Source organism: Mirounga angustirostris, unplaced genomic scaffold, assembly GCF_029215605.1.
Source record: "Mirounga angustirostris isolate CCGP_5_RB_7025 unplaced genomic scaffold, mMirAng1.0.hap1 SCAF_3, whole genome shotgun sequence".
Taxonomy (NCBI): Eukaryota; Metazoa; Chordata; class Mammalia; order Carnivora; family Phocidae; genus Mirounga; species Mirounga angustirostris.
In genome coordinates, this window is record NW_026991711.1 from 191934 (window position 1) to 203767 (window position 11834).

Consider the following 11834-nt stretch of genomic DNA (forward strand, 5'->3'; position numbering starts at 1 on the left):
CTCTTACAATACGTAACAGTCAGGAATGTTCACACAGCCTAGAGCACTTTTGGAAAGCTGACTTGTTATAGGTGGGAATGAAATGATTTTTAACTTTTAAAATGGATTTTATCATATTTGTGGTTAGTTTTTTTGAAAACAATTTTAATTTTCTGTGTATTTGACAGAGAGCACACAAGCAGGGGGAGAGTCAGAGGGGGAAGCAGACTTCTCGCCGAGCAGGGAGCCCGATGTGGGGCTTGATCCCAGGACCCCGGGATCATGACCTGAGTCGAAGGCAGACGCTTCACCAACTGAGCCACCCAGGCGTCCCTCTGTGGTTACTTTTGTAAAAATTGATTTGATGGGCCTATCAGGCCTTGATCACACCATTCTCAGCCCACCACCTCCTCCCTGGTGCCACTCTTACCCCCTGAACTTAGAGAACTCACATAAGGGTGACTCCATCCCCACCTGCTGAGCCGGCTTCTCCTGTGAGGTGAACAAGCCACTCCTTGGTGTGCTTCTGGGTTCTTACGAGGCTCCACCAGCCCCACGCTGTTGTCATGGTGTTTTGCTGTGTGGTGTGTGCAGTGAGGGGACACAGATCAAGAAAATACTAAACCCTGGGAACTGTTCAGGGCCACAAAGTGTTCCTGGCAAGAACATCTGGAAAGGATCTTACGGAGCCTTCTTTCGCCTTCCTCCCTTTTCCACACCAGGCTGAGTGGAGAGCTGATTTGAATTTTCAGTCTGCTTTTGCTCAGAAAGCCAGGCAAAGCTGACCCCTTGGGGCCATCGTGCGAGTTCTTAGCTCCCGGTGTGGAGAAAGCGAGGGCACAGGGCCTGTGTGATGAGGCTGACGCAGAGCTTGGCGGGGGGTGGGGGGCGTGGGGGGGCCTTGTACTGCACAGACTCTCGTGTTTCCAAGGGCACCCTGTCCACCCAGGCGCTCCACCCCAATGTATTGTTTACCTAGCAGCTATTTTTGGTCACTTGCTAGGGGTCCTCAAGTCTGTCATCTGCAGGGGAGGGTCACTCCCTGGGGATGAGGGTGCAGAGAAATGGGTGTTGGCCAGAACAGAGGAGTCAGCAGGCAGCCCAACCCCTGGAAGAGAACCGCCTTCCACCGCCTGCCAGAAGGCTGCCGGGAGCGCCTGATGGCTCTGGTGTGGTTGCCACAGTCCCCATGTCCTTGAGTCTGGGCTCTGCAGAGGCACAAACTAAACAGGGTGCGTGAAGCTCCGAGCCCAGGAGAAACCCTCCAGATGCCCCGAGCACTTCCGGAGCCCTGGGGTGGGGCGAAAAGACCCCTTAGGCTCTCTCCCTCTTTCCTTGCTGCCATTTTATTTTATTTAAGAAGTATTTATTTAGGGCGCCTGGGTGGCTCAGTTGGTTGAGCGACTGCCTTCAGCTCAGGTCATGATCCCAGGGTCCTGGGATCGAGTCCCGCATTGGGCTCCCTGCTCTGAGGGGAGCCTGCTTCTCCCTCTCCCAGTCCCCCTGCTTGTGTTCCCTCTCTCGCTGTGTCTCTCTCTGTCAAATAAATAAATAAATAAATAAATCTTAAAAAAAAAAAAAAGAAGTATTTATTTATTTGAGAGAGAGAGTGGGGGGGGGGGTGCGGAAGAACAGAGGGAGAGAGAGAATCCTGAAACAGACCGCTCCTGAGCGAGGAGCTGAGCCCATGACCCTGAGATCCTGACCTGATTCCAAACCACCTACTGAGCCACCCAGGCACCCCTCCTGGCTGCCATTTTAATGCAGATGCAACAGTAAAATAATTAAACCATTTTCTCCAAAGAGTAACGAGGAAGCAGTTCATGTATTTTTGGTAACAGATCCTTCCTTTCAAGAGAAAGGAGAAAATGCTACTGAAAAACAGAGCTCACCCTCTCCTCCAATTTCGAAGGAAGATGGCTTGTGAGACTGGAGCCCTCACCCGCACAGCAAGGGACGCCTTGACCTTCTGCTGGGGCGTCGTCTATGTGGGGCGCTGCCCTCCGGCGTGTGTGTTCAGGTGACCAGAAGGAGGCTGGTAACAGGGGCTTCATCTCTCGGTGACGGTGGAACCTTCCCTCGGGCACAGCTCATCATGGAGAGTGGTGACCTCCACCAGGTATTTTGGGTGGAAAGCAATCTGTTGGTGATAGGGTTTTGGAATATAGGTGAGGTTCAGGGGGTGAGGTTCGGAGCCAACGACCAAGAAGGAATTCTTGAGAAGTTTTTGGTGCAAATAGGTGGTTAAGCATGGGGACAGGACCCGTGGGCAGAAAGAGCTGGGGTTGTGAAGGGTGGCTGATTAGATACTTGGAAGTTGGGGGAGGTAAGGAAAAGGGAGGTTCCAAAAGGATTTTTTATGTTAAAGAAGACTCACAGGATACCGGAGGCCTTGCCATTGCCAATTTAAGGTTGTTTTTCCCTCTAGCAAGGCATTAACGTGAAGATAGTCGGGAGCTTCCTGGAGGAACATTACCCTCCCCCGCTTCAAGAATCTGTCAATGGGCTGCAGGTTATAAGGGCATTTAATTGTATCTACATTTCCTTCTGGAAGCTAGGTTATTGATAGAAATGCTTTGTTCTTGTAGATTGGTAAAACTTTTGTAAACTGAGGGAGACTCAAGTCTTGCAGGATTGTGATCTCTATAAGTTAACTATTTTTTTTTCCTTTAGGGCAGCTGGGAATGCCTGAGGAATGTCAGGTATATCCCATGGGTGTGTGGGGGGGGGCGGTGTCAGCTTCTGCCTGTCCTCAGCTGGCCTTCTGCTCCCTCATCATTGGGAGTTATGCTTCCTTGGGTGGGACAAGTGTGAGATTCTTCCAGGAAGCTCCCAACTATCTTCATGGTAATGCCTTGCTAGAGGGAGAAACAACCTTAAATTGGCAATGGCAAGGCCTCCGGTATCCTGTGAGTCTTCCTTAACATATTAAAATCCTTTTGAAACCTTCCTTTTCCTTACCTCCCCCAAACCTATAGTATATAATCAGTCACCCCTCACAACCCCAGCTCTTTCTGCCCACGAGTCCTGTCCCCTTGCTTTAGTGAAGCCACCATTTTGCACCAGAGACGTCTCAAGAATTCTTTCTTGGTGGTCGGCTCCAGACTCCACCCCACCAAACCTCACCTATATTCCCAAACTCCATCACTCTCCACCCCTTCCCACATTTTAATAAGATTGCTTATTGCCTAACTGGAAGAATTTCAAGCAAAGCAACTAGAAAAATGGGCTAATTCAGGGTTTGTTAACCTCAGCACTGTTGACATTTTGGGCAAAACGAACTGTTTTCTGTCCTGTCATTGTCATCCCTCCCTCCCAGAGTGACAACCAAAAATGTCCCCAGCTGGGAGCCCCTGATGGTCTCCTTATCAGTGAAACTTCAGGTGTGATAAAAAACTAGGTTACTTTGGGGGAGGTTTTTTCTTTACTATTTTTTTTTTTAAAGATTTTATTTATTTATTTGACAGAGAGACACACAGCGAGAGAGGGAACACAAGCAGGGGGAGTGGGAGAGGGAGAAGCAGGCTCCCCGCCGAGCAGGGAGCCCAATGTGGGGCTCGATCCCAGGACCCTGGGACCATGACCTGAGCCCAAGGCAGACGCTTAACAACTGAGCCACCCAGGCGCCCCGGGGGAGGTTTTTTTCTTAGAAGGTTAGCCTCATGGAATCAGAGCAGCTGATTCCCTTTTGTGTAAAGAAGGGAAGGTGCTCTAAGTTGGTTCCAGGCCGGCAGGGAGGGCAGGTGGGCCTGTAGCCATGAGAAAGGCAGCTAGAGTGAAAAGCAGGTCTACTCTTCGGAAAAGTCTGGGCATTTGAAGGGGGCACAGGGGTGCGCTGGCTGAGGGAAGATGGAGGCATGTGGTTTGAGCGTAGCTCCTCCGCATACCTGCCCCGCCCTCAGTAAAGTTACTAAGCTCTCGAAACCGAGCTGCAGATGGGTTTCCTCGTGGGCACTTGTAGTGTGTGCCAAACTGAGGAAGCATTTATGGACACAGCACAGAAACGAGAGGCCTAGGAGGTGGGAAGACTGGGAACTCACAGAAGTCAGGGAGAGGGTAACAAGCCGTACAAACTGTACTTTTGGAAGTTTGGGTCAAGTTCACCAAAACTGACAAGAAAGACAAATCAAGGACCCAAGTAACAAACTATTTTCTTATTGGCACTCAGCACCCTTCCTATCAGTAGGGTTGTGCGGGAACAAAGTGTGCGCTGAGGAGTGCACCCCGGTGGAAACTAAGAGTTCTGGTCCACCTGGTATGGCAAGTGGCGGGAGTCTGAAACATGGCGAATCCCAGTCGCCATCCTGATGCCGTCACTCACCTCTGCACTTTGGTGCCCTGGTCAGTGAGACACAGGGATGCAGCACCGGAGGCTTGCTTTGAGAAGCAAATAGGACCAGAGGAGAAGACTTTGAAACAAAGACGCCCCCGAGTCTTGGGATTGGAGAATGGAGGAGCTGGGTGCTGTCTGCCCTGACCCTCCTCAATTCACAGATTTTGATACACGAATAGCTACAGGGATGGGGCATCCGGATTTCCAGTGGATGCATATTTAACTTAGGGCAACTTGATTTCATTGAGAAACTAACTGATATGATCTGAAATTTACCTTTTCTTTTTTTTTTTTTTAAAGATTTTATTTATTTATTTGAGAGAGAGAGAATGAGAGACAGCACGAGCGGGAAGAGGGTCAGAGGGAGAAGCAGACTCCCCGCTGAGCAGGGAGCCCAATGTGGGACTCGATCCCGGGACTCCAGGATCATGACCTGAGCCGAAGGCAGTCGCTCAACCAACTGAGCCACCCAGGCGCCCTGAAATGATCTTTACCATTTGATTCTAATTCTGCCAGTTGAAGTCATGCTGAGGAAACTGACGCCCTTTTGCACAGGGCAGCTATAGGCTGGTCCCCTCCCCCTTCACCCCTACCTTAGGCTACGCTTCTTCACCTTCTTTTTTTTTTAAAGATTTTTTATTTACTCATTTGAGAGAGAGAGAGAGCAAGCAAGAGCATGAGCAGGGGGAGGGGCAGAGGGAGAAGCAGGCACCCTGCTGAGCAGGGAGCCGATGCGGGACTTGATCCCAGGACCCTGGGATCATGACCTGAGCTGAAAGCAGACCCTTCACTGGCTGAGGCACCCAGGCGCCCTCTTCACCTTCTTTAATTGCTCTTTATACCACAAATGAGCATCACTTGGAGCAATAACTGACAAGGGGCAGTGGGGACAGGAAGGAGAGGGCCCCATGTGGATCAGAATCTGGTGGGTGGAGTTCAGATGGCACACCCCACCCCTCCCCCGAGGATGATCATGGACCTGCTTAGTCTGAGTGTCCCCCACCCCCTTCCCCAACACAGACAACTGGAATTCACCTCTGCCAGTGTGGAGGGAGCGCTTCAGCCAGTGGGAGTGGTTGGTGGTCAGAATGATGTGGAAACAGAGAAAAAAGTTTTCCATAAGCATGGACAGGGTTAGAGCGTTAGTCCAAGCCCAGTTTCTTAACTTCCGTTCTTATGCTTTCCCCAAATCTGTGGAGCGATCTCATCATCTCTGCTCTCTTTCCATTACATTCTTATTACAAATGGGTGTTACAGACACCTTCTGAGGTGTCTGCCCAGCTCCCACGGCCCTCTAGACCTCCCCCTGGCTGCCATGTTCTTACCATACAATGCCCCCATCTCCACCGCTGGCCTGGGCCCCAGTTGAGTGGATCAATAAAATGATCCTTTTAGAAATTTTAACTGGTATTTAGGTTCAAGTAGTCTGTCTCGGCATGTTGCTGGCATCAAGACACCCACAAAACCTTGGGAGTCAAGGGGTCTGTCCTCCATCGCATGGACTTAGAAGCCAGGAGAAACAACTTGTAATGAAGACTGAGATGTGAAGAGCAGAGGAAGCGGCCACCAGAGCATTGCTTTTGACCTGCAAGAAGCCAGGATCTTCTGATAAATTCCTCTTCAGTCTTGAGCCATCTGCCGTGGATGGAGGCCAGCCTGGAGAATCTAGACTGTAAGAGAAAGCAATTCCTCTACTCACTGCTTTACTTCCTGTCGGTATTTATTCTCCCAGGAAAATATTGAGGTGACTATATTCTTCAATAGAAAAACCTGCAGGTTTCTAATTGACTGGTTTCTTTTCTTTTAAGATTTTATTTATTTATTTGTCAGAGAGAGGGAGAGAGAGAGCACAAGCAGGGGGAGTGGCAGGCAGAGGGAGAAGCAGACTCTCCGCTGAGCAGAACCTGATGTGGGACTCGATCCCGGGACCCTGGGATCATGACCTGAGCCAAAGGCAGACACCTCACTGACTGAGCCACGCAGGCGCCCCTAGTTGACTGGTTTCTTTATGTTATTTTACCCCTAGAAAAACCAAGAACCGATGTGGTTTTGGAATATAGGTGAGGTTCAGTAGAGTGAGGTCCGGAGCTGAGGGCCAAGAAAAAATTCTTGAAACGTCTTTGGTGCACAATGGTGGTTTATTAAAGCACAGGGACAGGACCCGTGGGCAGAAAGAGCTGCTGCACCGGGGTTGTGAGGAGTGGTTGATTATATACTATGGGGTTGGGGGAGGTAAGGAAAAGGAAGGTTTCCAAAGGACTTTTGTATGTTAAAGAAGACTCACAGGATACCGGAGGCCTTGCCATTGCCAATTTAAGGTTGTTTCTCCCTCTAGCAAGGCATTACCATGAAGATAGTTGGGAGCTTCCTGGAAGAATCTCACACATGTCCCACCCAGGAGTGTGTGTGTGGGGGGGGGGAGGTTGCAGGGTGTCAACTTGTGCTTTGTCCTCAGCCAGCCTTCTGCTCTGTCATCAAGGACTATTTGCAAGATCTTTAGGTTCATGATGCCACAAAGAATTTTTAAACTGCTTTGAACTCCCTAACATGAAAGTGTTCTGCTTGCCCTGGATGACTGGACAATCACTGAGTCATTAAAATCTTGAAATCATGTTGAGTCCCTCCCATAGAAACCCAGTTACATTGGTTTAAATGGTTTGATTAAAACTGGGACCCTAGTCTCCCTCCTTGGATCTGCCAGTTGTCACTTCGTTCAGAGTTAACTGAGGGGCTCTTAAGCTTCTCCCAGGACAAACCTGAGTTTTAAGTGAGAAGAGTGTTCTGTAGCCATCTTATCCTTGGGCCAGCAACACTCTTGGGTTGCTTAATTTTTAAAAATAGAAGTGGTTGTTGTCAAGATGGTGCCCAGATCCAGTAAGTAGTAATACTAACCATTCCAACCTTACAAGGATGGCCCAGATGGTGTGTAAACAGAGCTGGCTCCCAGGTGTTCAGATTCTTGGTCCAGGGATGTTACCCTCTGCTTTGACCTTTGTGTTTGTAATGTGTGGTGACGCACCTGAGGTGTTTCCACGATGAGAATTCACCTTCCTTTATCGACATCACAATAGATGACTGATTTCAAGGACATAAAAGTTAGAAGTGTTAAAAAACAAAATCCAACTTAATGAATTTGAAGATCTAATTGGCTTTATTCAGTGACTCATGAATCGGGCAGCTACCGTCCAGCAGATGGAAAGGAAATCTGGGGAGCTGTATGATATGGAAGGCTGTTACAGGCAGAAACAAATGGGACAAAGAAGTTATTAGAGAAAGAAAAGGAAGGATAGTTTTGAGCAAGGTCACTTTCCTTTGGGGAATGGTAGGGGTCTTCAGGCAGCCTCACAGGTGGAAATTCCAGATGGGTGGGTTCAAGGTCACTTTCCAGGGAGAGGTTGGAACCATATCTAAATCTTGGTTTGCTGGTGCCTGGGTGACTCAGTCAGTAAAGCGTCTGACTCTTGATTTCAGCCCAGGTCCTGATCTCAGGGTTGTGGGATCAAGCCCCATGTCGGGCACCACACTCAGTGGGGGTCCACTGGAGATTCACTCTCTCTCCCTCTGCCCCTCCTCCCATGCATGCACACACTCTCTCTTTCTCTCTCTCTCTCAAATAAATAAACAAATCTTTAAAAAAACCAATCTTGGCTTGCTGTCAGTGGGGCACGTGACTCCATTTTGGACCTGCTGTTTCGTTGTTAACAATTCCTCCCTTTTAACCACTCTCAGTCTGACTGAGGATGTGGTCAGAACTCACTCGCACCACTCTCAGCTCCAGCTCTGTGGTCCTCAGCATCACTGACCTCCTAGGACTTTCACGCTCAGGCTCACACTTCTAAGTTGGCTGTCGTTTCATTCTTTTTCTGACCTTCCAGTCTCAGGGAGGTCATTTGCTTGGTGGCTAGCAGCTGTGAACATGCATTTCAAGGTTTTGAGAGAATACAACATGCCAGGGACAGTACTATGACGGCACAGGATACTCCCCAACATCTGGAGCGCACCCCAGAGGCATGGTTCCCAAGACCCAAACCAATGAAAAATTTAAAAGTCAAAGAAAGAGCCCATGAAAGGGGTCACCTTTCTGATGGCCTGCTCAGTGATTTTGGGTAATGGAGTTTGCACTTCCCCAGAAGAGTTCGTCCAGGTGCAGCAGGTGGCTTTGGCTGCAGCTCAGACACCTCCTCGTTCAGCTGAAAGGTAGTCATGGCCTATTCTCATATCAAGAACTACCTGGGCCAGAGAGTCTAAGGGTCTTGGCAGGGCAAGGGTGGGGGGCAGCTACTGCCTTAGCAGTGGAGTCTGTAATACTTTCAAGAGCTAAGGAGAAGTTCCTCATCATAGCTTCATTTGCATTCACTCCCAACGAGGGAAGTAGGGACCTGCCAAAGGAGTGAATCTTGAACTGTGAAAACCTCCTGAAGGTCCTTTCTCATCAACAATGCAAATTCAGGGGATTTGACCGCTGAGGTGTCCCTGTGTGTCTGTGAACACTCAGGGGCACCATCAACCTAAGGCATTGCTGGGGTATGCTCCGGCCACGTAGGTGTTCATTGGCCCAAGGAGAACGATAATCATGACAGACAAAGGTAAATCCTATTGGGGCACAGACCACTCCTGCGGAGGTGGGGCTGTTATTGGACAGATTAGAGTTTCTAAGGACAAATCCAGCATTCTGAGAAGTCCTTAGCAATAGCAGGGAGAGGTGGGTGATGGCATTATCCTTCCAGCCCAGTGCTACTAAAGGAAAGAAAGAAAAGAAGGAAGGGTCTCATGTTCAGTTTAAGGGGGAAGTCTTGATACAGTGTCTGGGGCAGAAATAGTCCATGTCGATGTCGGGCTGCCTCTCTTCGCCCCCAATTTGGCTCTGAGGCCTCCAGCAGGTGTGCGGGACCAGGAGTCAGGCAGTGTCTTCCTCAGCCAGGAGACACACACCCAAGGCTTGCTGCCCGTGTCAGGGGTCAGGAACCAGTGAGAAGACACGGTACAGCCCTTTCCAAGGGGGTTCAAGGGCAGTCTTCGTTTTCAGTAACTCCACATCAGAAAAATGGGAGAAAAATGGAAATGTTAGCTTGTAGTTTTAGACTCACACCCAGTCTAGTTCACAGGTTATCCAACAAAGCCTCAAAGACAATCAATTTTCTCTCTGTAATTACGCTCACAATTAAATCACAGTTAAACTAATTTATTCGTATTAAACTTGTCCTGATTATTTACATTAGTGCACTAAGAATGGTGATTGATCATAAAGCTGTTTTTAAGACTTTTTAAGACTGCTTCGCTGGATCTTTTCATAAGGAACCTCAGATCGAACTCTTAAAAATTTCTCGAGGCCAGGAAGCCAAGCCAACGACTTGCCATCAGATTTTGCCTATAATAACTATTGTTTGGGTGAATTCCTAACAGTCAAAGCCTTGGTAATATAACCAATATTTCCCATTGTGTCCTATTACAAGGAGGATGGATTCTTATTGAGCTTACACAAATAACTTATGCATGGTAGTAACAGTATTATCATGAAAAGAATGCTTAACAGTTTCCAAATTCTCGAGTAATCAGGTAGGGAGAGAAAGCAGTGTTTCATCTTTGTTAACAAAGGTGTACTTTACCAAATTGCTGTAAGACATAAGTCGCTTATGAGAAAAAAACGTTTCCTTAAATCTGGAAAAACAAAACATTAAGGAACCAGCAGTGTTTCCAATAAAAATTCATAGAAAGTTGTCACCATCCTCCTCAGTTCATTCAGTCCCATGTGATTAATATCTGTTCTATTTGAATCCAGTTTTTCCATCAGTGCAGGAAATTCTTACCCGGTTCAGTTTTATGATCTGAAAGTTTGTCAGAAGCCTGTGCCTGTCAAAGTCCTTTCCATTAATCTCCTTGCAGATGAGATACTTTTACAGGGACACTTTTGCAAAGCATCAGAGTAAAACAATAACTCTCTGTAAATGACCAAAGAATAAAAAATGGCCATTATGAAAGATCTGATGAGCATTCACTATAATGGAATTAACAAGGAAATTTTGTTATTTCTGTGCCACACAATATTTGAAGATAGTAACAGAATAATGACTGATAACATTGTATCAGGACGTATCAGATTTCTAGGAATGTCACACAATTTCTGGAACACTTGTATACCACACAAAACTACATAAAGAGGGGTTATTATTACCTATTTGACAATGTTTCCCACGTAATTTAACATATTAAATAAGCCTAGTTAGTTCAACATCTCCCTTTTTATAAGAGGAAAGCAAATCTTTTGAGATATTTCAGGGACCCTTTGGAAAACCCAAAGATAGTTCAAGGTCAAAAAGACTTTATTTAGAATTTGATTTGGGGAAGTTTGTCAAAAATATCAAAAGGTTTTAAAACACCTGGTAAAGTAGGATCATAGGTCATTGTGGAATAATAGTTATTCGTTTAACCAAAATGACAAAGACTTCACAGGCAAATACAGAAAGTTAAATAGTTGTTTTTAAAAAAAAACTTAGCTCTTTTAAATAATAGCTTTAATACTGAATATTTTCCCTGAAATTCTTTTGGGTTAGTTTCTATTATATTTCTGAGAATTTAATTTATATAAGTGCTTAATTTCCTTTAAGCCAATTAAATAGAACTCATTTACAGATTAATTTTGGCAATACCATCCAGAGACAGAAAATGCCACACATCTATAATGCATACATATAGACAGGCATGAGCATATGGACAGACGCAAGCAGAGACCTCACTGCTTTTGTTCTCAAATTATTGCCGTGAATCAAACTTTCAAATGACCTCTCCCCATTTTGTTTTTCTTCTGATGAGAAATACCTCCCTGAGGGGCTCCTGGGTGGCTCAGTCAGTTAAGCGTCTGCCTTCAGCTCAGGTCATGATCTCAGGGTCCTGGGATCGAGCCCCACATCAGGCTCCCTGCTCCGGGGAGTCTGCTTCTCCCTCTCCCTCTGCCTGCTGCTCCCCTGCTGTGTCCTCTGACTCTGTCAAATAAATAAATAAAGTCTTAAAAAAAAAAAAAAAAGAAATACACCCCTGAAGTTGATATTTTAAAGAATTGACCTAGATAAGAATGTAAGAGTGCCCAGAGAAGACCAGGTAGAACACTGACATCTCAAAGTACGGGGAAAGAATGCAAGATCCTCCTAGAAGGACTTTTGTGCTCTTAAGGCCAGAATTTTTATGACACTACAAGCCTTTTGAGATAAGTAGGGGAGGTTTGGGATTGGTAGAAAGGGTTGGTGGACTTTGAATTGTTTCAGAGCTACACCTTCGGTCCTATAAAGACTAGATTTGTAAAACAAGGACAGTTTTTTGGGGAGGGCCACCACCTACATGATATCAAGTCTGACATACCCATCCATTTATGTTGGAATGTTTTTCTTTCTTTCCAGGTACATTTAGCTTAGGAGAGACTCCCTTAAAAAATTCCTACCAGGCTCTGAAAATCAGCTTCCAATTTGGCCAAATTTCTGATCATAGAGTTACTAAATTCTTTCAAATATTTTGTCAGGTTTCAGTGGGG